Source organism: Tursiops truncatus, chromosome 9 (assembly GCF_011762595.2).
Source record: "Tursiops truncatus isolate mTurTru1 chromosome 9, mTurTru1.mat.Y, whole genome shotgun sequence".
NCBI lineage: Eukaryota > Metazoa > Chordata > Mammalia > Artiodactyla > Delphinidae > Tursiops > Tursiops truncatus.
The window spans coordinates 64,161,829-64,189,331 of NC_047042.1; the positions used below are offsets into that span (position 1 = coordinate 64,161,829).

General features: G+C 45.0%; 1 protein-coding gene across 2 annotated transcripts in view; it reads left to right on the top strand.

The window, feature by feature from the left end:
* The first annotated feature begins 274 nt into the window (after window positions 1-274).
* The window catches only part of EEPD1 (endonuclease/exonuclease/phosphatase family domain containing 1), a 241,346-nt gene continuing 214,117 nt past the window's right edge, over window positions 275-27,503 (top strand). For both annotated transcript variants that reach the window (XM_073809827.1, XM_073809828.1), the window contains exons 1-2: window positions 275-1,131; window positions 22,480-22,560. The gene's annotated coding sequence lies outside the window, so the exon portion shown is untranslated. The remainder of the gene's footprint in view (window positions 1,132-22,479; window positions 22,561-27,503) is intronic.

The following is a 27,503-nucleotide window of genomic DNA, read 5'->3' on the forward strand; positions in this document are numbered from 1 at the left end:
TACCATACAATCAGACAATGTAATATTTTTCACGGATAAAAATGCTACTTTTGAACCATTCTTATGGACATGGGGAAATGTTAATGTCACATCCGTTCAAATACTGCTTAGCCAATGCCTCTGTGGCAGAAGGCCAGCTGAATAGAGAGAAGAGCAGAAGCACAAACAGGCCACGTAAGAATCTACTGGAAATAACTCTCTTTGGCAGAAAAAACTGTTTTCCATCCCACAGCTAATTGGCCTGCTTTTCAGACCTCGTGAGCCAGAAGAGATCGCCCCAGGATCACAAACTTCGCAATTGCTGGGGCCCAGTGTGTCGCAGGCGCAGCGGGAGAGCTTCGGCCCCGCAAACCACCGGGTGATCTGGGGTCTGGGGAGGCGTGGGGGCGGTCCCGCAGTGGGGACCGCGGCTTTTCCCCTGCCGGCTGCTCATGGGGGCTGCGCCTTCCTGCCTCCTGACGCCGAGGTTCTAAGGTCCTGCCCAAGCACAGCCTCGGGGACCCTCGCCTATGGTAAAGAGTACCGGGAAAACTAGGAGTTTGGAGTACTTGGACATTTGCAAAAGCCGAAGAAATCCAGGCGGCCCCCGCGACCCTTATTTCCACCCGGGAGGAAGGACACCAGGAAGCGCGGAGCGCGAGATGGGGCGCCCTCCAGCGGTTCTGTTAGGTCGCCGGGCTTCTCCGCTCTCCTCCCGCACAATTGAAGGGTTCAGTCCGGCTTGATCTCTGCGACAGGAATCCCAGGTCGGAGGCACTGCAACAGGTAACGTGAAAGAGGCCTTGCTGGTGACATTACTGACCAAATGGAAAAAGATGCTTTCTAAGCTCCTTGAACGGCTCAGCCAGGGCGATTTCTGTTCCCAGCTAACATCAAGTGTCCTTTGGAAATAATAAAGGAACTTGGTAACGAGAAGAGAGAGAGCGAGTGTACTTGCATAAGGATTGCCATATAGAGCAATGAAATAGAACTGAGAATCCAGAAATAAACTCTCACAGTACAGTCAATTGAATTACAAGAGTGAGGAAACAGTTCAATGAGGAAAGAATAGACTTTTCAACAAATTGATATCCACATGCAAAAGAATGAACTTGGACCTATAATTAACTCAAATGGATCAACGACCTAAATGTAAGAACTAAAATTTTAAAACTCTTTGTATTTATTTATTTTTGGCTGCGTTGGGTCTTCATTGCCGCATGCGGGCTTTCTCTAGCTGCGGCGAATGGGGGGCTACTCTTCCTTGCGGTGCACGGGCTTCTCCCTGCAGTGGCTTCTCTTGTTGTGGACTATGGGCTCTAGGCGTGTGGACTTCAGTAGTTGTGTCTCACAGGCTCTAGAGGGCAGGCTCAGTAGTTGTGGTGCACTGGCTTAGTTGCTCTGTGGCATGTGGGATCTTCCTGGACCAGGGCTCGAACCAGTGTCCCCTGCAATGGCAGGTGGATTCTTAACCATTGTGCCACCAGGGAAGTCCCTAGAAAAGTCTTAGAAGGAAACATAGGGACAGATCTTTATGACCTTGGATTTGGCAATGGTTTCTTACACCAAAAGTATGAATAACAAAAGAAAAAATAAGTTAGAGTTCATCAAGATTAAAACTTTTGTGCTTAAAAGGATACCATCCAGAAGTAAAAAGATACCTCACAGAATGGAAGAAACTATTTGCAAATCATATATCCGATAAGGGACTTGTATCTAAACTATGTAAAGAACTCTTACAACTTAATTATTTTTAAATTTTTTAATACAATTTTTAAAGGTTACTTTCCATTTACAGTTATTACAAAATATTGGCTATATTCCCCATGTCTTACAACTTAATTATAAAAAGGCAAATAAGCCAATTAAAAAATGGGCAAAGGATCTTAATAGACATGTCCACATAAAATATATAAATACATAAGCACAGGAAAAGATGCTCAACATCACTAGCTGTCAGGGAAATGCCAATCAAAACCACAACCAGATACCAATTCATACCCAGTAGGATGGCTATTAATAAAAAGCCAGATAATAACGAGTGCTGCTGAGGATGTGGAAAAAGCAAAACCCTCACACACTGTTGGTGGGAATGTAAAATGGTGCATCCAGTTTGGAAAATAGTCTGGCAATTCCTCCAAAAGTTAAACATAGAGCTACCATTTGACCCAGCAATTTCACTCCTAGGTATATACCCAAGAGAATTGAAAACATATGTTCACACAAAAAACTTGACCACGAATGTTCATAGCAGTATTATTCATAGTAGCCAAAGTTGGAAAGAACCCAAATGTCCATCAAGTGATGGACAACAAAATGTTATGTAGCCATGCAATGGAACATTATTTGTTATAAAAAGGAAAGACGTCTGCTACATGCTATAACAATGGATGAACTTGAAAGCATTATGCTAAATGAAAGAAGTCAGTTGCAAAAGACCATATATTGCATGAAATTACATTTTAAATGCACGAATTGCAAGTTAAGTGAATTATATCTCAATAAAGTTGTTACCAAAAAAACTTAGGGACTAATTACTTTAAAAAGGTCCTTACTTTAAAACTAATTCACAGCAGAATTCCCTTAACTATCAGACTTAATAGGCACATTTTAAAATATGGCTCAATTCACACATATTTAATGCATGAATTGTTATAAGGAGTGTGGCATACATGTGTGAACTAAATTCACTCATCCTCTATCCAGAGTACCTGTGAAGGTGATGATGCCTGAATTTGGTCAACTCCTACGTATGAAGACCAAAGTAAACAAACAATGTGTAGTCATATACTCTTTCATAAATACCATCTCCCAAGAAAAATGCCACATCCTCTAAGAAAAGGATTTCAGGAATTAGTGTGTATGTAAAGAAACTATTTCTAGCGATCTTTTCAATGCAGCTGCTCAAGTTGGGTCCATACTCTTGAATCACTCTTCCTCTCTGCCAAGCCTTGAGCAGGCCATAGGGGCCTGGCTGAGCCCAGGGCCACTCAGTGTGCTGAGACTCCAGTCCTGGGGTGAAATCAGACAAAAGTCGTGGGCTTTCCTGGGCCATGTGATGCCTCCCCTGGGACACTGCCTATAAGTTGCCATGCCCAAGTAAACAATGAACTCACCTCATTGAGTCTTCAATACGTTATCTGTAAGGAAGAACACTGGTACTTGCCCACAGAAGAGCTGTAAAGATTAAGTGGGATTCAGTGTATTTAAAGAACACACACTAACTGCTACATAAATTGTAGCTGTTATTATTGTGATTACACCTAAGTTTAGAGCAGTTTGCATCAACATTATCATGTTTCATCAGCATCATCCACAGACTTGAAATAAAGAAAGGGTATATTTGGAGCAGAGAGTGGGAAAGGAAAGTTTGGAAAGCGTGCAGGAGGAGGAAAGTGCATTATGGGGACATAGGAAAGTTAGGAGAAAATGGTCTTTCTGGAGTGAAGTTCTGTGACACAGAGCCGTGGAAAACTGAGTCCAAAAAATCAGCAGGAGCCAGACAGCGAAGTCCTCTCACAGCTAGAATAAGACCTTTGATCTTGGTCCTGAGTGTGTCAGGCCCTGAACTCTGTTTTTAGTGCTGGCCAGAGTGACTGGATTCCTCCCTGGTGACCCAGTGCCAGGGCCTCAAAGCAGCAGAACTTCTGAGCAAATAGGGCAGTAGGCGGGGCCCACAGCACAGAGTGGCCCTTGTTGGGTCACTTTGCTGAGGGCCCCTGTGGTCAGCCCCAGGGTCATTGGCTCCCTGGCCAATGTGCCAGCCGGGCTCACTTATTTATCAGTGACCTTGCCTGATGCTCTGGCCATCAGGTCCTCAGGTGCCATCTAATACCTTGACTATGTGTTTACTTTTAAATCAGTTTTTTTAAAAAGTAATAAGTGATTATTATTGTGGAATATTCTCCAAATTACAAAGAAGACAATAAAAAATAGTAATTCCATTTCTCAGACCTAATTACTATCATTTTACTTCTACTATGTAGTTTTTTTTTTAAGACTTTTTTTTAGAGCAGTTTAAGGTTCACAGAAAAATTGAGGGGAAGGAACAGATTTCCCATATACCCCCTTGCCCCCAGCATATGCACAGCTTCCCATGTTGTCAACATCCTACACTAGAGTGGGACGTCTGTTACAATGGATGAGCTTACGCTGACATATTGTTATCATCCAAAGTCCATAGTTTGTTTACTTTGGGGTTCACTCTTGGCGTCGTATATTTTATGAGTTTGGACAAATGTATAGTGACCTGTATCCATCCTTATGGTATCATTTAGAGTATTTTCACTGCCCTAAATACTTCTGTGTTCCACCTGGCATCACTCCCCACCAACACCCCATCCCCTGGCAATCACTGATCTTTTTACTGTTTTTATAGTTTTGCCTTTTCCAGAATGTCATATAGTTGGAATGATACAGTATGTAGCCTTTTCAGATGGGCTTCTTTCACTTAGGAATATGCATTTAAGTTTCCTCTGTGTCATTTCATGGCTTGATAGCGCATTACTTTTTAGCACTGAATAACATTCCATTATCTGGATGTACCACAGTTTATTTATCCATTCACCTACTGTAGGGCATCTTGGTTGCTTCCAGATTTTGGCAATTATGAATAAAGCTGCTATAAACTTATAGTTTTTAAACATAATTTTTAAATATGCTTCTTTCATTCAACAATAGATCATGAACAGGACTTCCCTGGTGGTTAAGACTCCGTGCTTCCATTGCAGGGGGCACTGGTTCAATCCCTGGTCAGTCGGGGAACTAAGATCCCTCAAGCCACGTGGCTCAGCCAAAAAAAAAAGATCATGAACATTTTCTCAAGCCATAAGTATTCCTGTGCAATCTCATTTTAAGGATCATACTGCAATCCACCACATGGTTTAAATGAGTTAATACCAATAAAGCCTTTGAAACAATGAGTGGCACATGGTAAGCACTCAGTATATCTTAACAATTATTATAATATGGATATGTGTATAAACTATATGTATAATTTAATCAGCCCTTTATTATTGGACTTGAGGGTTGTTTTCACTAATATAAATAATGCTCCAGTGTTCATCCTTGCAGACAAATGTGTACTCATGGTTCTGATTTCCTCAGGATGTATTTATTCCTAGTTGTAGAATGGCTGAGTCACAGAATATGTAGCTTTTCTGTTTATCAACACAGATTCCTTTACCAATTTATATTTGCTCTAGGCTGCTAAAATATTTTTTTCTCTCCCAATAAGTCTGGGTTTGAAGCTAGTTTCTCCCCTGAGATTGAGGGGTGCTATGGCAGATAAAAACACGACCACCCCATTTTATGACAGGAGCTGGAAGGTGAACAAGAGGCTAAACGAGAACCCACATAACCAGTAATGAAGCTGTGAGTAAAGTGCCTGACTCGGCTTCATCTCAGTTTCTTGACCTGTAAACTGATTTCAGCAACACCTACAACTCTTAACTTTGATGAGAGGATTAAATGAGATGACCAAGTCTCTTCCTACGGTGTTGAGCACATAGGAAGGGCTCACACATGGCAGCAGTCATTAGCAGATAGGGAAGCAGTAGTTAGTAGTGGCTCCACAGCAACATCGGAGGCACTCGATAGATTTATGAATGCTAACCTAACGGGCATAGACTTGCACTATAGAGCGTGAGGATCCATCAGAGTTTTTGGTACAGGGACCAGCATGCCTAAGCCAGGGCTATGGGGACTGGACCCAGCAGGCTGAGGGGTGGACTGGGGCAGTGGCACCTGGAGGCCAGTCCAGAGGTCACTGAAACTGTCTAGCGGGGACTGTTCACATCAGAGATTTTTGCCTGATGCATATTAAAAGCAATTATTTCCAATATTTGTTTTGTGAGCAGGAGAGATGACAAGCTCTAAAGCCCAGCATTTCTGTGTTGTTTTTACTTAAAATCCATTGGTCAATTAAGAATAGTGTGTGCTCTGGCACAACATGGGAATGTACTTAATACCCCTGAACTGTATACTTAAAATGGTTAAGATGGTAAATTTTATGTTATGTACATTTTACCACAATTTAAAATAATTTAAAAAAATAGGTTAAAAAAAAAAAAGGACTCAGTTCATAGTTAGAACAAGGGTCAGGGCAGCAGGAAAAAAAATATGGACAATATCTGATGGGGGTGGCCACATGTAGCCCTCTTTTGGGGCAGTAGCAAATGATAAGGAAGAAGGGCCATGGGCATGACGGTGGCCTAATAGTCACAAGTCTTGGATTTAAATCATGGTTCTGAATTTAATCTGTGAACTTGAACTAATCACTGTAACCATTATAAGCTTCAGCAACCTCCTCTGTTGAAGGGAGATAACAGGACAAGATCTCCCTGCTTAAGGGATGAAGCAGAGATCAAACCAGACTGAAATCAAATAAGTAATAAGCTCTGAGTTGTCCCCATTTTGTAAACTTTCAGTTCTACACTCCAGGCAGATTCAAGATGCTGCTGAAGTAAGCTCCTGTTATGAACTTGAAAATATTAAGTCGCAGTTCTGATCCTACCAGTGTCATGGGATTTCATCTCAGGGCTTGGGATGCTTTATATCAAACTGTGGTGGGAGGAGATGCAGACATGGAAGGAAACAGCATCTGTCTGCACATTCCGTTTTCCCCTCCAACTTCCAGGTATTCAGTAAAGGAATCTGACTGCTCCAAAAGGTCACACTCTGTCTTGTTCTGTTGTAGCAGGTCATGTCAGAAGTGGCTGTTCCACGCTGCAGTTGATAAATTGATATTTAATAGTTTTCCATGTCTTTTAAGAGTTTTATAATGGAAACAAATAAATGTAATATATGGAAGTATATGTACAAAAAATAAATAAGATAATAGTGTGTGCCTCTTTTGGAAGTGGAGTTTAAGAATGTGAGTTCCGTTCCTGCTGGGTCTGATATCAATAATGCTCTGCTTAAATCATGGCCCATGGTTTAGAAATAAGCATAAAGGATCCTTGACACAGGACGGATGGCTCTTGGTTACTTGGCAGCTGGTCATCCCGTTTACGGATGATTATTTTTCGACCCCCCTTCCATCTTTTCTCAGCCAGTTCTCTCAGTTAACATATACATCAAAGTAGAGGAAGGGAGAAAAGACGAAAAATCATGTCATGTTACAAGCACTACCTCCAGCGAGGGTTATATAAGATTAGCGGATTGACATCGTTGGATACTACGTCAATTATTGGTATTGTTCAGAGCCCCCATTCAGACAGAAAACACTGAGGTAGCTTCAGTCTCCATCTCGGCAATCTGGAAGGATGAGGTTTCTCTCAGCACGCACCAGGGATGGCTAATGGTCCATGTGAACAATCAGGAGTTAAGTCTATTGCAATATTAATGATTATGACTTAGTTTTGGTTTGGGCTTGAATTAATAATTCATTCATCATTGCTTGACTGTTTGAATGTGGCCAATTCTCCAACTGACTCCTCGGCTCACACACAAATGTCTGTTGCAGGGGGTTCCCAGGCCGGCTTCTGCATTGTCAGTGCTTCCCGGGGGGCTCAAAGACCCCTAGATCCGCACTCTGCCTTCAGAGAGCTGAGTTGGGGCCTTGTTTTGGTGACTGGTTTGGACTTCTGTGACTAATGGATTTACTCTTTGGTTCTTCGGGCTCTGTGGATTTTGGAGACCTCTACAATGGGAGTTGTGAGATTTTCTCTGTCAACCTTAGTTCCACAGCTTCCTTACAGACTTAACTATGTTTCCACCTCCTCCATTTTTCCCGACACATGATGTATTTATGAGAAAGCAGATGTCATCTCATTTGTGCCTCACGAAACGCTGCTCCTCATTGGAAAGATGTTTAATTCATATAGTATAACCCAGCTATCGACTGTGGTCTCAGGACCTCTCGAGATCTAGATAAGCTTAATTCTAACCTTTTCCCATTGATTGTTAGAAGTCCACAGACTTGGCAAGATCCCTCTGAATTCCTGACAGTTTTTCATGATCAACTTCCCACTAAATTCGTTTCTTTGCCCAGTTTTGTTCTCCTCTCTGCGGCTTGTGGCTGTTCTCTATTTCTGCAGTTCCCTCGACCCAAACCAGGGGCCCAGCACTTCCTCCTGTTTTCTCAGTCCCTCTGATGTGACGATGAAAGCAAATCGTTGCATGTACCAGAACTTTGGCTGCAACCATTTGAAATCCATGTTCGTCCTGAGAAATTCTCACTTCCTGCAGCACCCGCAGTACCCCTGTTCCTTCTCTCTGTCTGACTCCTCTTGCTCTTCCCTTTCCTTTCCTCTTCTCTCATTTTTGTTTTTCCCCTCCTTCTTAGGAACAAATAACTAACATTTGCAACAGCTTCGCTCACTTTTTTGGTTTGTTTGTTTTTTACATGTATTGTTAGAGTTTCACTTTCTGCCCCCAGAAACAACATTTCTGTGGGGAAGCAGAGCACTGAAGGGAGCCAAACTGCTTGGGTTCCAATCCCTATGCTACCTTGTCCTATACTATGACTCTGGGCAAGTCACTTCACTTCTCTGCGCCTCAGTTTCCTGTCCTGTAAAAAGCAAACAAAAAATCTTCATAGGACTGTAGAGAGGATTAAATGAGTTAATAATATATGTGCCATCGGTGGAGTAGTGGATAAACAAATTGTAGTATATCCATATAGTGGAATACTATTCAGCTATGAAAAAGGGATGCAGTACTGATATCTGCTGTAACTTGAATGACCCTCAAAAACATTACACTAAGTGAAAGAAGTCAGACAAAAATGTTACATATCATATGATTCCTTTCCTAAGATATATCCAGAATAGGTAAATCCACAGAAACAGAAAACAGATTAATGGTTACCAGGGGACAAAGGGAGGGGCAATGGAGAGTGACTGCTTGATTGTACAGGATGTTCTTCTGAGATGATGAAAAAGTTTTGAAACTAGAAAGAGGTGATAGTTGTACAACATTTGTGAATGCACTAAATGCCCCTGAATTGTACATTTTAAAATGGTTAATCATATGCTACATGAATCTCACCCTTTAAAATAAATAAATGTAAAGCATTTTGTGTATTTCCTGGTATACAGTAAATAATCAAAATATTATTAATACCCATCACCCCCTCTACCCAGCATAGAAGATTATTAATCTCAGCTGTTTTCAAAATAAGAGAAAAAAATCATTAAATAGCAAGCAGTATGAGGGAGTCTCAGACCCCAGGGAGAGAATTTTCCTGAGGCCTTCCCACTATACGGCTGCTAAGATAGTAACATTTCATCTCGTTGCAAGGAGAACAAATGGGAACCTGGGTCATGCAGTAAAATTAGTAGTTCTTGGAGAGTCTTTCGTCTCATTAATGTGGCTCCAGGAATTGGAAGTTGGAAAACGATTCCACTGTTTAAATATCTCTGGCATCCACAACCTTCCTTCCATCCTTGTTTAGTGTCTTAGCCACACAGGCTTGCTCTACCATGCTGCCTCCCCCAAATCAGGCTCATTAGAAAGACTGGACTCTGTCACGGGGAGGTCTTCAGACATCACCAAAATCTCATCGATGCCCTTCTGTGGGGACTGCATCTTGTTCAATATGCTCAGACCAGCCAGTCATGTGCCCCAGCTGAATGCAACTGCAGCCTTTCTGATTGCTGTTGCTAAATATATAGGATGCCCTGTACAATGCAAGTAGCACATCTTCATCACCATGGTGACTGGACAACTTCTGTCTCCAAACACGTTCCTTTGCAGCATATGTCTACCAGGTACTGAAGGGAGCCAGTGAAGCTGTGAGTCTGGCAAAGGAGGGTCTCATCCCCTAGTCTCTGGTTCTTAGATCTGAGTGGTCTGTGCTCTATTCTTTGACTGTATGAGGCAATTTTGAGAGACCCTCTTTGTCAACACTGAACTCACGAATTTCCATCACCTAAAACTGGTTCAGGAAAAAAGCACCCAAGAGAAGGAGACTCTAAAAGGTGACAGCTGGGAATCTGGGGTAAGTCAGAGGATGCAGGATTCACCGGGTCATCCAGAAGGTGCAGACTCAGTGCTGACAGAACCAATTCCAGAAGCATCCACCAGAATCCCTTTTTTGGGAGATTCTCTTCAAGGATGGAGCTAAAAAAGATGTAGGTGCCTCAAAAAAAAAAAAGATGTAGGTGCCTCAAGAGAGCCTCTTGCTTCTAAGGATATTGTAAGGTAAGCCATTTCCCCTCCGTTTCCCATTTGGGGCAGGGACAGACAGAAAGCCAGTGGGTATGGGAAGCTGGCAGGGGCTGTCCCACTTGCAACAACCACAGCTTGCTCTCTCGGGACTCTTGCATCCCTCCAGCACTACCAAGGCAGTACGTTGATTTTCACTTGAGTGCCTCTGGGCCTCTTTTTAACACGACCACTTTTTATTAACACCACTCCCCGCCGGCCCTTCTCGGGCACCAGTCAGTGCTGCTCTCAGCTCACAGTGGAGATTCACTGCCTCAACCTGACACCCAGGAGTATGGAACTGCCTTCAGAGTTTCCAAATTGCTGACTAGGAAACCCAGCTCACGGATTGGAGCCGTTTTCCTCAGGTCACCCCTTGGGTCCCACAACTCACAGAGCCAGGGATTTGACGAGCCGTTTTCTTGTGACTTAGAACAGCATTCTTCAACTCTTCCTGAGGCATTGGGGCTACCTGTGATGATGGGGGGCAGGGCATCCCCTATGCAATTCAAGTGCAGACTCCCAATTTTATCTGTTTTACAGGTTAAAAAATCCACGTGAGATTTCCTTTGAAGAAAAGTTTCAGAGGCCAAAGAGATGAGGAAAATCACTTCTTTGGACATAACTATCTTTTAAAAAAACAGCTACATGGAGATATCATTTATATACAGTATAATTCATCCTTTTTAGTGCACAGTTCTGAATTTTGATAACCACATATACTCAGGGAACCACCACCACAATCAAAGCCTAGAACATTTTTGTCACTCCAGGAAGTTTCCCGCTGCCCCTTTAGAGTCACCTGCAAGTCAAGCCCACACTCAGCTCCTGCAAGACAGATCTTCTTCTGCCCCTTTTTTGTTTTGCCCCAGAATGCCATATAGGTGAAATCATAACATATGTGGCCCTTTTTAAAAATAATTTTTTTTATGTTGAAATAATTGTAGATTCACATGCAAGTGTTAGAAGTAATACACTCAGAGAGAAACAATAGAGGGAACCCTGCACCCTAACAATCACAAAACTGCAGTACAGTGTCACCACCAGGGTGCTGACAAGGAAAGTTAGGACACAGAGCACTGCCATCTCCACGAGGATCCCTCACGCTGCCATTTATAGCTGCACTGTCTTCCCTCTCCTTCCCCCTCCCCAACTGTTCTTAGATTAACACTAAACTTTCCTTCATTTGTATAAATTTGTCATTTTGAGATTGTTATATAAGTGGAATCATACAGTGTGTAACCTTTAGCGACTGGCTATTTTTTTTTTTTTCCACTCAGCATAGTTCTTTGGGGATTCACCGCAGGTTTTCTATGGTGTTTGCCTGGAGTAGGGTGGTCATTGTCCAAAAGTTTTCTATCTTGCGGATGCCCCTTTCCTGGTCCTCTGACTAGAGAAAGTGGGCTTCTCCTAGGACTTTTTGGGTCCGCGTTTGTTGATGTTTCAGATTGTTGCCTTCTTTAGTTCCAAAGCTGGGGTCTACGAGACAAAAAGAAAACCCATGTTGTCATCAGGTGCCTGGCTGGTCTGCACCTTCTCTCCCCCTTTCAGAATCTTCTTATGTTTATTTTATATATATAATGTTCAGGATTTTTATTTGTACTCAACAGGAAGAACAGAGAAGAGTATATCTACTCCATCTTCCCAGAAGCAGCAATCTTTTTAAACAACAATGCATCTAAGATTTACACTTCAACGCATTTTGGCAAAGGTTTACATTTGTATAACCTCTATCATGATATAGAATATTTCCATCACTCCAGAAAATTCCTTTATGGGTGCATGATTTTTTTGATACAAATCTGATTATGCTCCCTGGGAGGCCAGCTTCCTAGATGACCCCAAATGGTCCCCACATCTTGGTATTCTCACCCTCATGTAACACCCTCTCTTGGGTGTGGACTGGGTTTAGACTACCTTCTGGCCAATGAAATAGTGCAGAAAGGATGGCTTGTCATTTCTGAGATTAGGTCATAAAAGACTGTGGCTTCCATTTTTGGTGCCCTCCCTCTCAGATTACTCACTCTGGGAGAAGCCAGCTGCCACTTCATGGGTTCTCTCCTAGTGCAGGGGCCCAGGAATCAAGGACCTGGACTCCAGGCGGCAGCCAAGTGCGTGAGACTCCCTGGAAACAGATCCCTTGGAGCCGTCAGGGACTGCAGCCTCATGAGAGACCCTGTGCTGGACCACTCAGCTAAGTAAGGTGCTGTGGGTTTATGACCCTCAGAAATCCTGTGATGTAATATGTTTTTGTAGTTTTAAGCCGCTAAATTTTGGGGTAACTAATTGCGCAGCAGTAGGCAACTGATACACTCTCTAATCCTCCCCTCCACTGATCTGAGCTCTGCCAGCCTCCCTAGTCCCATTCTGCCCCGCTCTCTCCCTCTCCCCCTCCTCTCTCCACGCTCCAGCCACATTGATGTTTTGGTGTCTCTTCCCTCAAGACTCCATTCCTGGGACGCTCTGCCACCCCCACCTCCCCAGGCCAATCTCACCCTCCGTTAATCTCACTTGTCCTGCTGGTTGGCTCCAATGTCAGGTCTCCAAGGAAGACCCTTGATGATTAGGGTAGGTTGCCCAGGTGTACCCTCCTTTGATTCAAATTACCCATCATAATTGCAATGTATTGTCGTGCTTGTTTAGCATGTCTCCCCCTATGAGGATGGAAGCTCCCTGAGGGTGGGACTGTGTCTGTCTTGTTCACCCCTGTATCCCCAGTGGCATGAGGCCTGGGATCCTGTGTGTGTGATGAATAGATGGAGAGATGCATGAATTTCCTCTCAAGAAAGAGTGTATGGAGGAAGGTTTGGGAACAGAGCATTTCCTGGAGGTCTCCAAGAAATTGTCCTACTTCTGAACAGAAAGTATGAGATCCTAACGAAAAAAGGCAAAATAGGTTTCTTTTTAAATGTGCTAACTGGGGCTTCCCTGGTGGCGCAGTGGTTGAGAATCTGCCTGCCAATGCAGGGGACACGGGTTCGAGCCCTGGTCTGAGAAGATCCCACATGCTGCAGAGCAACTAGGTCCGTGAGCCACAACTACTGAACCTGCACGTCTGGAGCCTGTGCTTCGCAACAAGAGAGGCTGCGATAGTAAGAGGCCCATGCACCGTGATGAAGAGTGGCCCCTGCTTGCCGCAACTAGAGAAAGCCCTCGCACAGAAACAAAGACCCAACACAGCCAAAAATAAATAAATAAATAAAAAATAAAAAAATACGGGAGTCCATGTATTTAAAAAAAAAATGTGCTAACTGTAGGCAGAAGTGGCGATCCAGGCTCAGCGCAGGCATGCTCTCCTCAGCAAAGCATCCCTGGCCTCCCCAGCTGGAGTCCTCCCTTCCCTCCTCTGTGCCCTGTGGCTTGTCTGCTGCCTCTGGTCTGGGACCGGTTGCTCTAAACTGCATGTGTGGGCAGAAAGCTTCGTCTCTCCCATTCATGGCTCCTGTTCTCCTCTGGGTCCCCAGTGTCTGGCCTCCGCACCTGGCACAGGAAGCCATTTAAAGACCTGCTCATGGACCGGATTGAATCATTTTGATAATTATGGGAAGAAGGCTTTGGAGGCCTCCTCTCAAATTTACTCCCAAACTTTCTTTTGGAAAATTCAGTGCTTGTTCAGTTTCTTCAGCTGCAGTGAGGGCATTGATCTGCTCACCCATTTCCCACCTCTGAGCTGTCCCCATGGATGTGGAGACGCCCAGCCTCCCCCCTTCCCTCACCGACCATGTGGAGAAGGCTGGACAGCAAGCGTGAGCACTTGAGTCTTTGCACTGTCTGCTGCCCAGAAGTATCTCAGGGGCTCACTGCCTGCGGATGAGGTGGCCATGTGTCCTGGTTTGCAGGGACAAGCTGTGTGTGTATAACTGCTATCTTGGAATGATTTTTAATAGGGCCCCTTTCACTCTCAAAAGTGTCCCGTCACTTAATAAGATAGATGATAAGGTCCTCTACGCAGCAGTATCTTGCCTTGCTGCTGAGCTCATCAGCCTGAGCATTTGCACTGTTTTCCTTGAGTTCTAGGATTTCTCGGATTTACTGGATTCTTAGAGAGGTTGGCACAAAGCAGGGCGATTTTCATGGCCTCATTACGAATCCTAACTGGTCCTCTTTAAAAGCAAGTGGTTATAAATATTCTGTCCAATCCAGCGTCTCTCAGACTCTGCTTCCAAAGGACACTTCTGAAGATTCCCAAAGGAGTGCATTGAATAACGATGGCTGTGTCCCATGTCACAAGGAAATTATAACTCAGTGGATAGAATGGATTCAAGTTTCTTTTCCAACAAATTTTTATATACCTTTGGTAGCTGACCCTGCTTGTCAGCTGGCAGATAAACAAATACACAAGTGTTAAGTGAATATGAATTTTTAAACATTCAAGAAAGTGTTTAATAACTTATGTATTTTTAATGAGGTAAAGAATTCCTGCACACCTGGAACATGGTCATATTTTCATTAGGTAAAGTTTATGTGATGGAATTTAACATATCAACATGTCATAGTACTTCAGTATTAAATTCATATCTAACATCTGTTGAGTCTTAGTATGTGTCAGACAAGTGCTGAATGAGTCACATACATAATTTCATCCTTGCAATTACCCCATGAGGTAGGTAGCAGGACCACCCATATAAAAGAGGAATCTGGGGATTTGGGAAAGGACTCCAGGTCTCATGACATCCAGGTCCAGGTGCTCTGCCACCTAAACTCTTTTGAAATGCTCTTTGAAACTTCCTAGCTAGTCATTATAGTCAAAAAAGCATCTATCATTTGCCCTTTGCCCTTAGGCCATCATTCCGTAACAATTAGAGAAAGCTTCTGAAGCTACAGTGACATCTGAGTTTTCCTTTTGACACTGAAAAGACCTCTTCTTTTGCTATAGTTTTTTTTTTCTTTTAAGAGAAGAGTGTAATGAATCTGGAAAAGCTGAGGCCATGTCATATAAAATACAATGCTGCTGGTTTGCCTAGGGACCTCTCTAAGTCATGGGCTCAGCACACTTTTTGCTGCAATGCTCTGTTCCTTCCAGACCTCCACTTTAGTCCACCTCTACCTATTCCTTAGTTTACCTAAGGAGGGCACATTGGGATTGTTGTAATCTGGTACAAAACAGATGCTCAATAAACATTGGTTTTAAGAATGAATGCATTAAGGTAAGGGAATGAAGGAATGACTCAACATCACTTTCATCAAGATTATGAGATGGAATCCTGCAGAAACTGCTGCATTTTGCCAAATCCCCTTCCTTAAGTTTCTGGGTGACTGCCAGGAACTTGAATCTCTGCGTTCCCTGGTTAGTCAGACGAAAGAGACTGACTAGTGGTGTCAAAGATTCTCCTTGGTCCTATGGTCTCATCAAGACCTTTGGAAGGTGGAGAAGAGAAATATTACCTATCTGTTCTGCTGACTGAAAATACCTTTCAGTCTGGCCGCTTCTAAACTCACCAGCGAGCCTTTCATTGCTGTGTGTGAGCAGCCGTGCTTCCTACGCTTGTCACTGGACCACCCTAAGCTCACCTTTACTTTGGGACCTGGCATGTCATCGCCTCCAGTGAATAGAGCCATCTTGCCCTGCCCGCCACCCACATGTGCATTTGCCCTGTTCACACCAGGCAGCCAGACCACGTTCCTGCTATTTCCTTTTCAGTGATTGGCAACAGGCCACTCAAACCTGGAAAACATTTCCTGCATCCTGACTGTCGGCGGGGAGGACCCAGAGAGAGGTGACTGACTCCGCCGAGATGCTTTTCTTGCTCATGCAGGGAGAGCACTTACTGCCAAAAGTGCTGAAGGCCTTTGTGTCCCCCTGAACGTGTCAGAGCCTGAACAAGCTTTGCATTCCAATGCTCCACTTTCCTGGAAAGCTCCCTCCCTTCTCTCCAGGGCTTCGTCTCATTTCTCCTCAGCTCCAGACAGAATTATAATGCGTGCATCTTCTGGCCTCTGGGCCTTCTCGGGTCCACAGACAGAGTGTAGGTCACTTTTTCTCCACATGACTTGTAAAATAATGTTTTATTTTTAAAACAATTAATACAAAGTTAATAATAAATATATTCATGGAAGGAAATTGAGTAATGCAGGAAACAAAAGTAAAATTATCTATCACTATCTTGCACTAACATCTATTAACATTTTGCTATGGATGTGTCTAGTCTTTTTTTTCAATCTGTTTTATTGATTATTAGGAGGAAAAAACTCCAAATAGGATTATACCAGCTTGAATATTTGCTTAACTACTGATTCATTTTTCTGCATTCTCTTATTAATTTTTTAAAATTTTGTCATAATTTTAAATTTACAGAAAAGTGGCAGAGATAGTATAGAGAGTTCCCATATACCCTTCATCCAGCTTACCGTCATGTTAACATCTTGCATAACCATGGTATATTTGTCAAAAATAAGAAATTCACACTGGTGCGATCCTAATAACTAAACTACAGATTTTTTTTTTTTTTTTTAGGATTTTACCAGTCTGTCCTTGCTTTTCATGACCTTGGTACTTCTGAAGAGTATTGGTCAGGTATTTTGTAGGATATCCCTCAATTTGGGTTTGTCTGATGTTTTTCTCATGATTAGATTTGGGTTATGGACTTTGAAGAAGACCACAGAGGCGTCTTTTCACTTCCTTATTTTGTCCTATGAAACACACACACACACACACACACACACACACACACACACACACCCCTCACCTAAAACTTTTGGATCGAAGAGGAGGTTAAAACTATGATTTATTAGACTGACTCTTGAAGTGTATCTTCAACTACTTCATGCCCACTGCCTGGCCTGGGGATGCCCCAATAGGTGCTCCCTCAGTGTTTGTTTCATGGTTGGCATTAGTGTCCAGGCCAGGACACTTCCCTCTGGGGAAATGATGGACTGGGTGGCAGCTACTTTGTTCATCTTGAGAGACAACAGAAAAAGAAAGATAAACAGAGACCAAGTTTGTGCTGAGAAGAAATATATCATTTTCTTGAAAATAAAGACATAAGATGTAAAAAATGGAAATGAGGAAAGGGGAAGATATTAAGGGAAGAGAGAATATCAGAGCACAAACTGCTGGAGACAGTTGGGGCTCCCAGTTATCCCCAAGTTCAGCAACCTTCTGGGATCACCGTTTGTTTTGATATCCAAAATAAATCTCCCTCTTTTGCCACAGAAATGTGGTAAGTGCAGGACCCTCGCTGAGAAGGCAGGAGCTCTGGGACAGGAAAGCGGGGGGAAGCTGACTCTCACACAGAACCCTGTCCAGGCCTCTCCCTGACCACCTCTGAAATTAAGGAATATTAATGGGGAACAAATTCATAACTCCTCAAACCCTTCCAAAATCTCTTTTGTCTATTTCCTAGCAGATAATAGATGCTCCAGAGCATCTCACTTGTCAAATTCCCTTTGAGCTCTTTCTGATGCCTAGTTTCCTCCTACAGTTCAGGGCCTGTTTCTCCCTACCCCCGTTTCCAGGGTTAACACAAACATTTTATAACTTGGTTAGTAAAGACTAACCTCTTTTTTTTTATTTTATTTATTTTATTTTTGGCTGCTTTGGGTCTTCGTTGTTGCGAGCAGGCTTTCTCTAGTTGTGGTGAGTGGGGTCTAAACTCTTTATGGAGTAGGGAAGAGGGAAAATCTGAGTAGGAAAAGACAAAATTATCTTTAGCTGGTTAGGGGTGGGAGGAGAGAGAAAACATACTGAAACCCTGGGTAATCATTAGTTAAATCCATTTCACCTGTAACCTGCCTTTACTAATCAAGGTTGTTTTAATTGTTGCTACAAAAGACTTGCATGTCCTCCAAGTAGCACGTAGCCTAATAAGATATTTGCCTGGGCTGTTTTCCAGGAATGTGGAGTCAGCTGTGTCTAGTTCGAGCTGAGCTGGTTAAGACCGGTTAAGACCACCAACCCTCCAATTGGGCATGCGTGAGTGTCAGCTCAGTGACCTTTTGGCGTCAGAGGGCCCAAAACTCCACCCTCAGATCGTGCTAAGCGCCTCCATTTTGGACGTGCAGAAACCTGTAGCTTAGTTACACCTGGACAGAATGACAATTACCGCACCTTTTTTCAATCACCTTTCACTATTCTCCCCACGCTCTCCACGCCTCAGACCGCCCTGCTGCTTTATTCTTTATCTCATAAATACGCCATGGCTTGAGCATAAACCCTCTCTTTGCTGCAAACCTTAGCGTCTCAGTATCTCGGCTTGCTGCACGTCAGGCAAAACGATCATGGTTCGGCCACGATACCTCCCATCATACAGAGATGAAAGGAATCAGGTACGTGCCTTGTTTGATAAAGGAGCCTGAAAGGAAAGCAGGTCAGAGGCCTGCACACCTCCTCTTGGGGTTGGGGGGTGTATCAGGGAAGGTCACATTAATGTTTGAGGGCTATGTCGAGCAGAGTAGGAATTTCAGGAGGGGTAGAATTTATCACTTGGTGCAAGCATAATGACTCTGAGAGGTAGTTTTATCGTTTCTGATTACAGATGAGAAAAATTAGCTCAAAGAGGAACTATAACTTGCACACCCATGATCATCCTATTGGTAGGTGGCAGAAGTAGAACTAGAGTCCTTCTCTGACTTGAAAGACCACATTTTTAACCCTGAACCACACTACTGCTCTTAACTGAAACATCTTTCTCCAGATTTTACCAGCTACATCCAGATCTTGGGTCTCAGGCCACAGAACCTCACAGTGATCAGGGTGAAATTGACTGGACTCTAACTTTGGTATATTGCTATTTTCCATCTTATACACTGGGTGTGAGATAATAGCAGAGACGTCTATCTTTCTCAAGAAACTAAACTAGAATTGGAAAGAGATTCAAAGTGACTTGACAAGAAAGCCCCGCTCTCTCCTCACAGGACTCTTCCTCTGCCTTGTTGCTTGGGTCACAGCTCTGCCCAGTGACCGTTTACACTCTTCCCACCCTCCAGTGCTGCCTGTGGATAGCCCTTCTCTGAACTGAGCTGCTGAACGTTCGAGACTGCTTCTGGGAGAAATGTGCTGTGAAGGGTGGAGAAAGAGTGGGACAAACCACATTTGAAGTATAGCTGTCAAAGGCCATCAATCCATATGTTTGTTCACGATCTTTTTGGATTCTCAGAATTTTCTGATTAACTGCTTGGAAGCTTGCATGTCAGTGGTGCAGTGGGGACTCCACTCCCTCTCCAACCTATAAATAAAAGCAGAGCTCCATTCCCTGCCAATGCACTGCCTGGGACACTGGCCAGGTGCCTGCGGGTGGGAATGTTATTAGATGCTCAATAAATATTTGTTGAATCTTGACTAAATTCACCCCTGCTCAGAGGTGGTGAATAGACAGAGGTGAGAAAAAGTACCCTTCTCTTCTCCTAGGACATTGATTTGGTTATTATATTAGCAATAGAAATGCAAATTAGCATGTGCTCAGAGCTGGTTGGAAATCTGTCCATTGATCCAAATAAAATTTAACATACTCCATAGCTCTTCTTGCTATCCTTGGGTTAGGTTTTTAGGGGGTTTAAATAATGTACCTACAAAATTGAAAGCTAGAAAAACTCCAAAGTGATCTAAGATTGATCTGAACAAGGAGATATTGTCTTGAACTTCAAGGTGTACACGTGAGAAACGCTGGGACATCCCCATATATGCTGTCATAAAGAAAACCAGTCCTCTGGGAATTTTTTTTTTTTTTTTTTGTAGTACGCGGGCCTCTCACTGTTGTGGCCTCTCCCATTGCAGAGCACAGGCTCCGGACGCGCAGGCTCAGCGGCCATGGCTCACGGGCCCAGCCGCTCCGCGATATGTGGGATCTTCCCGGACTGGGGCACGAACCTGTGTCCCCTGCATCGGCAGGCGGACTCTCAACCACTGTGCCACCAGGGAAGCCCCATTCATTCTTTTTTAAAGAAATATTTCTGAGTATCACCCCAGCTAAGCACTGATATGGGGATGAGCAAGATTGGTTTCTTGCCTCCAAGGAGCTCACGATACTGGAAGAGCAGACTCAGCCAACGCTTATGGTAGTTAATGCTGCCGTGTGTGCTGTGCAGGGGGAGCAGGCAGGGGAGGGGGAGGGACCCCCAACTGAGCTAGCTAGACAACAGGGGACGCTTTCTGGGGGAAGTGTCTCTGGAACTGGACCTTGAAGAATCAGTCAGACAGACAGTGAAGGATAATTCCAGGCAAGAGGAACAGCATGAAAGTGCTCTGGAAAGAGAGAAGTTTGGTTTCGCTGCAGTGAAGAGTGCTCAGCGACGAGGCCCTAACAGCTGAAAGGGTTGATCACAAAGGGCTTCACAGACTTTGCTGCCGGAACCACCAACCAGAGGCTGGAGGCAGGGAGTGCTGTGAAGACACCTGACGTGAGTGAAAAGTAATGAGGTGCAACTTGGCTTTGCCAGTGGAAAGAAATGAGACAGAGGAGAGACCTATGGATATTCTGGGTGGCAGTAGAAGTCTAAGGTAGGAATTTTCTACGTGTTTGTGGGCGCAGTAAGTAGGCTGCGGTAGCTGGAAGTGGTGGTGACGTGCTGGATGCCAAGGGCTGGGAAGGGGTTGAGATTTTCCCTGCTTGCAAGCAGATGAGTTAGCCTGCCCCAGTGCGTGGATGCTGACAGAAGACACACAAGTCCTGAGTTGGGGACCAAGGACTCTATTACTTGTATCAATAGCAAGATCCAGAGTGTCGGCACAGTCACATCGGTTCTGAGCCCCGAGGCCCACAGGGGCCATACAGGTGGGCGACACACAGGAAAGGGATCCTGGGCCTTGAGAGCCCACCACCTTACAGCAGCCTGCTCTTTGAGAGAGAGACAGTATCTCATCCCTCAAGGGTGCTTGCTGCAAACGCAAGCAGGAGAAACAGCCTGGGACCAGTTAAAGAGAGACCAAGGCCTTGGCAAGATGTGCAGGAGTGCCAGCGACCCTTGGAGAAGTGTCTCCCAACATTGGAAAGATGTTTTGTGTCAAATGTTGAAGGCCCATGGATCCAACGTAAGCAATTTGGAATTTATCCTGTTGGCTAAGGGAAACGACTGTAACTGTTTTTGGGGTAACCGAGGACTGTTAAATTGGGGAGCTTAATCTGGAAATGGGGGTAAGGCTGGGGCAGACTAAAGATATCCATGCATTCCTGGACATTCCTTTCCCAGAGAGATAAGATCTTTCTTGACACTGAGCAGCCTCTGTGACTGATTTGGTGGGAGTAACACCTGGGCTTGGACGCTGGCAGCTTCTATCTCCTCAATCTTGGGACTCTTTCTGGGGGCCCTGAGTCATGTAGGAAGACAGGCTACTCTGGGATTGCCATGCCAGAAAGCCTACATCTAGGCCCTCCAGCTTCCAGCCAGCTCTACCACAGTGCCATATCTGTGGCTGAAGTTGTCTTGGACTCTCCACACCAGCCTATCTGCCAGCTATGAACCCCTGGGTGACTTAAGTGGACACCACATGGAGCAGAAGACCCACCAGCTGAAAGCGGTTCAGATGCAACACAATCTTAAGCTGTGATAAAATGATTGTTGTTTGAAAACACAGAGTTTTATAGTAGAGGCATACCTTGTTTGGTTTGTTTCACTATATCATGCTTTGCAGATACTGCGATTTTACAGGTTAAAAGTTTGTGGCAACCCTGCATTGAGCAAGGTTATCAGCAGCATTTTTCCAACAGCATTTGTTCATTTCATGTCTGTGTCACATTTTGGTAATTCTCACAGTATTTCAAACTTCCTCATTGTGTTCTGTGATCAGTGATCTTTGTTACTATAGCAAAAAGTTTATGACTCACTGAAAGCTCAGACGATGGCACTTTTTAGCAACGAAGTATTTTTTTTTTAGCAATAAAGTATTTTAAATTAAGGTATGTATTTTTGTAAAGACACAGTGCTATTTCACACTTAATTGACTATAGTGTAAACATAACTTTTGTATGCACTAGGAAAGAAAAAATTCACGTGACTTGCTTTATGGCGGTATTCTTATTGTAGTGATCTGGAACCGAACCCACAATATCCCTGAGGTATGCCTGTAGCTGTTAAGCTGTAGGTGAGATTGCAGGCTAAGAGTGCAATGAAGAGTCTATACAAATCGGAAAGGAGATAAGCAGGGTTTGCCTTAGAAAGCCAATGGAAGCAGGAGTCCTTAAAAAGGCACAATGAGGGTGCTTGGGTGCATAAAAGTCAAAACCTTCAGCAGAGCCACCTTGGAGCACTGACTGCTCCTGCAGTGAGGGTGCAAAACACACATCCACGGGCCTTTGTTATGCTGGTCCTTGGCCTGGGAACCTTCTCTCCAGCTTCATCTTTTAAGACTTAGGTTGAGTCAACTCCTTCTGTGCAGTCTTTTCCTGAAAGAGTATTCATTACTTCCTCTTTTCCCAGATTCCCCAGGCGTGCCTCTGGTGTGGGACTTGCTGGCTGCTTGATGTGAGCACCTGCCCCCATGGACTGGCATTCCTTCAGGTCAGAGTCTGTGTCCTTTCATTTCCATGTCCTCAGGCACCAGCTTCCAGTCTCAAGGCCTGGGTATCCGAGGCACATAGTAGATGATCAACAAACGATTTGCAAACAAAATGTTGGTTGAGTTTCTAGAACAGGATGCAGAGTTTGGTGGTTCTCTTGTTTCTTGTTCAAGTTGAAGTTTTTGTTTCTGGATACTTTTTTTCCACCATTTTCTTTTTAATTGGGGTATAGTTGTTTCACAATGTTGTGCTAGTTTCTACTGTACAGCGAAGTGGAGTTCCCTGTGCTATACAGCAGCGGACACTCTTTTCTTGTAAAAAAACAAACAAACAACAAAAAAACTGATGTCTGGATCCCACTCCCAGGCTTCTGGTACAATTGGTCTGGGTTGCAGCTTGGGCACTGAGAATTTTAAAAGCTCCTCAGATGATTCTAATACACAGTCAGGGCTGGGACCATGATTGTGGTCCAATCTCCATTCCTGAGATTTCTCTTCCATATCTTAGTCTCTCCTCTCACCAGGAAGACCATGTGCTCCTCATTAAACCAGCTGGGGGACAGCCAGCCCCAGCGGCAAGGGTCCAGAGTGAAATGCATGCAAGAACTGAAGGATACAGACTGAGAGTGAATGTGCGTGTGAGCGTGTGTATGTGTGTACACGTACATGCTACCTGAGTACATATAGTGCATCTTCATGGTAATAGCTGTCGTCATGTATCGATATATATTTTTGAGTCTCATTTTTCTCACCTGGAAAATTAGACTTTTGTCTAATTTCTAAAGTCTCATTTAATTCTAAAATGGTCAGATTTCATCAGGCGAATGTCCTGGGAGCGGCCACATCACAGTGAGAGCAGAGCGAGAGCAGCCCACAGTGACAGGAGCCTGCAGGGATGGGGGGAAATCATCTATTTGCCTGCAGCAGAGATGAGGCTGGGGTTACATTTGGGGCCACATCTTGGAGGCCTTGAATGCCAGGCTGAGGTGAGTGTGCTTACTGCAACAGGTGATGGGGGTTAGTGAAAGGCCTTATCAAGGAATTGACATGATTGGAGCTGGGTTTCCGAGATGAGTTTGGTGAGGCTGTGCACATGGCTGGAAGGGAGAGAGATGAGCCGGGAGGAGAGACCCAGTAGGAGAGGCCAGTCCGGTTCTAGCTAGGAGGGGAACGGGGCCTGAGCTGCTGCGGACCAGGGGCAGAGAGAAGGGACAGATGACGGGGAGGCTGAAGGGGTCCATGAGACAAGACTCGGCCATGGATGGCTGGGAGGAAAGAGAGAGCAAGGAGAGTCACAGTGACTCCAGCTTTGGAACTGGAAAGGTTGCTTGAGGCCTCTGTTCATCTGTGTTACCAACCAAGACCCCTCTTGAAAGCTGCCTGTCCAAATAGGCCTGGCAGCCTTAGTAGGCAGCATGGCAGGGGTTGAGAGCTTGATTTGTAGAGTAATCCAGATCTGAGTTCAACTCCCAGCACTGGCCTTTCTATCTGTGTGCCCTTAGACAACTGACTTAACCTCTCTGAGCCTCAGTTTCCTTATATACCAAAATGTATATTTTAATAAGGTTTTTGAGAGGATTAAATGAGGTTGTAGTTATAAAATGTATATTTATAAAAGGCTTGGCACAAGTATACAGTTGAGAGCTCAGTAAATGTTAGCTGTTAGAATTACTATCTTCTCTCTGGCTCTCTTTCTCTCTCTCTTTCTCTCTCTCTCTCTCTCTCTCTCTCTCTCACACACACACACAGAGACACACTAGCATTTCAGGGTCTCTTTTCTTTTGCTGTTCTAAAACCTCCAGTTGGACAGGGCAGTGGCCAGGGCACCCATCCTCCAGCTGTGGGCTGCTGAGGGCTCAGATCTGCCCCCCTTCCCTCCAGAGTTGTCCACAGCCCGGCAGAAGCCACCTCCCCCAGGGGTGTCCAACCTGCCTCCCCCACAAGCCCGTCTAATGCCTGACAGCAACAAGGTACAAAAGTGTGGCCTCTGTCTCATGGTGAAGTCAACTCTGTGCTGCAATTCTTACTCCAAAGCACCCTCTGGGAAGGCTGAAGCCAGATGCCAGCTGAGACTATATCCCCTGCCTTACCCTCCCTCTCTCCCTCTCTCCCCTTGTCTTGAAAGCATCCCCCCAATAAAGCAAGTGAATCCCTGCCTCAGACTCTCGGCAGGTTTGGGGAGCATGGCCCATGGCTGACGGTCCTTTGGTTCTCTCTTCAGGCTTCCCCTCAGATACTGTCAAGCCTGGGCTCCATGCTGGGGGGCCAGACAGAGCAATCCTTGCTCCCAGCCCAGGTGCCTGGATCTCTGGCATGGGAAGGGGAACCAGGTTCCTTCTGGAACAGGAGAGACATTTAGATAACACTCAAACCATGAAGCACCCAACCCCTCCTCTGACTTCTCCAGGTCGTATTGGTATGTCACCTATGACCCTCTCTGCCCTGTGGAGTTGCTGCTCTGCCCTACCATTGGGCCGTGAGCATCCATGGGACAGGAATTGCAGTCGAGTGGTTGCTGCACCCCCAGCACTCAACGCGGGCCTGCACACAGGTGTGCAGGAAGCATTTCAGGAACTGCATTTACTTGGACTGAAAAACAGTTACAGCAAGATCACCAAAGAGAGCAGACAGTGATGGCCAAAGTGAAGGGTCCTGCAGGGACCCACTGAGATCTGGGCCTGCCTGGTAAGATGGAAGATTCCAAAGAGAAGCAGCTGTCAGTCACCAGGCAGAGTCACAATGCTGCGAGCACTCCATAGGCTCTCATTTAGTTCTTAAAACCTTCCTTGGTATATCTTACCATCTCCGTTTTACTGATGAGGTCACTGAGGCTCAGAAAAATAAGTAACTTGACCAATATGAAGTGTAAGAATGTGGTGGAGGTGGATTTCGAGCCCTTTTCCGGCTGTACTCTTTCCATGATCACAGCATCTGAAATGATATTTTGAAGAGTTTGGAGTTGCTCTTCTGGGAATCTGCATCCCTACTGACACGAGCTAGAAAGGACTGGCTGGCGACCGTGTTGGAGACGGACTGCTTGGACGGCTGGATGGAGGTGGGAAAGGAGTTTGGATATGAATACACTCTTTTATTGGGGGACAGCAGAGTCAGGAGCATCACAGTGTGGCTCTGAGGAGTCGAGCGACAGAGGCCGGGCTGATGCGGTGGATTGTCCGGCGAAGGGAGACGCCGGGCTAGATGCCTGATTCACTGAGACCTCCTGGCTCTGGGCAGGCGGGAGCCCCCGGCGCTGAGCTGTGTGACTCTCTCTGGGCTCCATTTCTCATCAGTCAAGGGAGTGGGGTGATTGGAAGGTTCCTTCCAGCTCCGGGTCCCTGATTCTCAATCAGTGAAAGGTCTGATGTTTCCCATCCCTCTTTGCTCCTCTCTGTGTAAATCCTGGGCTGCCGACCAGTGATCCAAGTCCCTCAGCCCAGCCAAGGCGACAGAAAGCCTGACTTTCTCAGCCCTGAAAAGAGCTGACAGGCTGTTCTCTGGGCTCCCCTCTGCAGGGAGCATTGACAAGAGCTGGAAGAGGAGACTGGCATGGGAGCCTTCTTGCGTTGTTCCACAAAGGACCTCTTCTCTTTCCCAGGCATGATGACAAATACTGCTGCTGCCTCTGGCTGTAAGGGCTGGGGTGTGTGGACAAGGTTCCCATGCCTGGGCTCTTAGGAAAATTGCAAGCAAAGAAAAAAAAACGTGCATGGGCTTTTGGCTGGGCTTTTTTGACTTGATGCCAGATAACCACTGGGTTCAAAATTACATCACTACTGACTCTCTGAGTAATCAGAGTAATTTCTCTGTTTGAGCATCTTGGAAGAATAGCTACCTTGGCAACAGATTGTTATCAGTTCCTTAATGATTTGTGCTGAGGAACAGTTTCCTTTATGCTGAAAACCGGTGGCCTAAACGCTGGATCTGGCCAGCTAACCCATCTATCTCTGAGTGGTTTGCTTAGTACTGAGAAATGGAGCTGGGTCTGACAGCCTACTTTGTCTGTTAAGCAGCAAAGGCCAGGCCAGTGGTGCTGGGATTCCCGGTATCAGCCCCCCTCACCCCCAGCATTGGACTCAGCTGAGCCTCTGGAATACACAGTCCCTACCCACTGAGGGTTGCTCAGCGCTGTAGGAGGGTCTGATATGACACATCCAGCACTGGCCCCACATGCTGGCCCATCCTTCTGAAGCCACTGGGGCTTCTGTTCCTGATAGAACAGTGTTCTGTTCACTCTCCCTTGCTTCTTGCTCAGCTCCCTGGATGCCATGCGTTGGCCTCTGTGCTTCAGATGAATTTAAAAAGCAGGCTGGATTATCCAGGGAGGATCTGAAAGGAACTTCTAGAAGATTCACAAAATAGATGGTAGAGAAAGGCGCAATGTGGTTTTTAATGGTCATGCAGCATTGCAGAAAGTGGGAGGGGAGTTGAAGGTGAGGAAATGATGTTCAGAAAGTTGAACTGACAACACAGCTGCTAAGCGGTGAGGCTGGGATTTGAACCTGAGTCTGTGCCTCACTGACCCCTGTAGGAGGTGGTATGGTGGACTGTCTCGGTGAGAGCTAGTAGAGCCCAGAATGTACCTTAAAAAAAAAAAAAAAAAGAGACTCTGCATAATAGCAACTCTCCCCATGCCTTTGATAATGCAAGGGATCACAAATGCTGTGGAGTGAATGAGTAATAACGTTTTGTCATGTATTGTGGGTCTGAGGCCCTCTTACTACATATAAGCTTAGAGAGACAAAGCTGCCCTGATCTCTTCTCCTGACTTTGCTCTCAGGCTTCAGGGAAGGAAAAGCTTTCCAGCTCCGGCAGGCCTTCCTATAGTCTCTGAAATGCTTCCTGCAGGTAGCAGAAAGGCTGCCCAGGCCAGCTTCCCCATCATCTATCTTTGGACAAAAGGAGGTTCCATTCAACCCTCTAAGTCAAGGGAAGGGAAGTCAAAGGG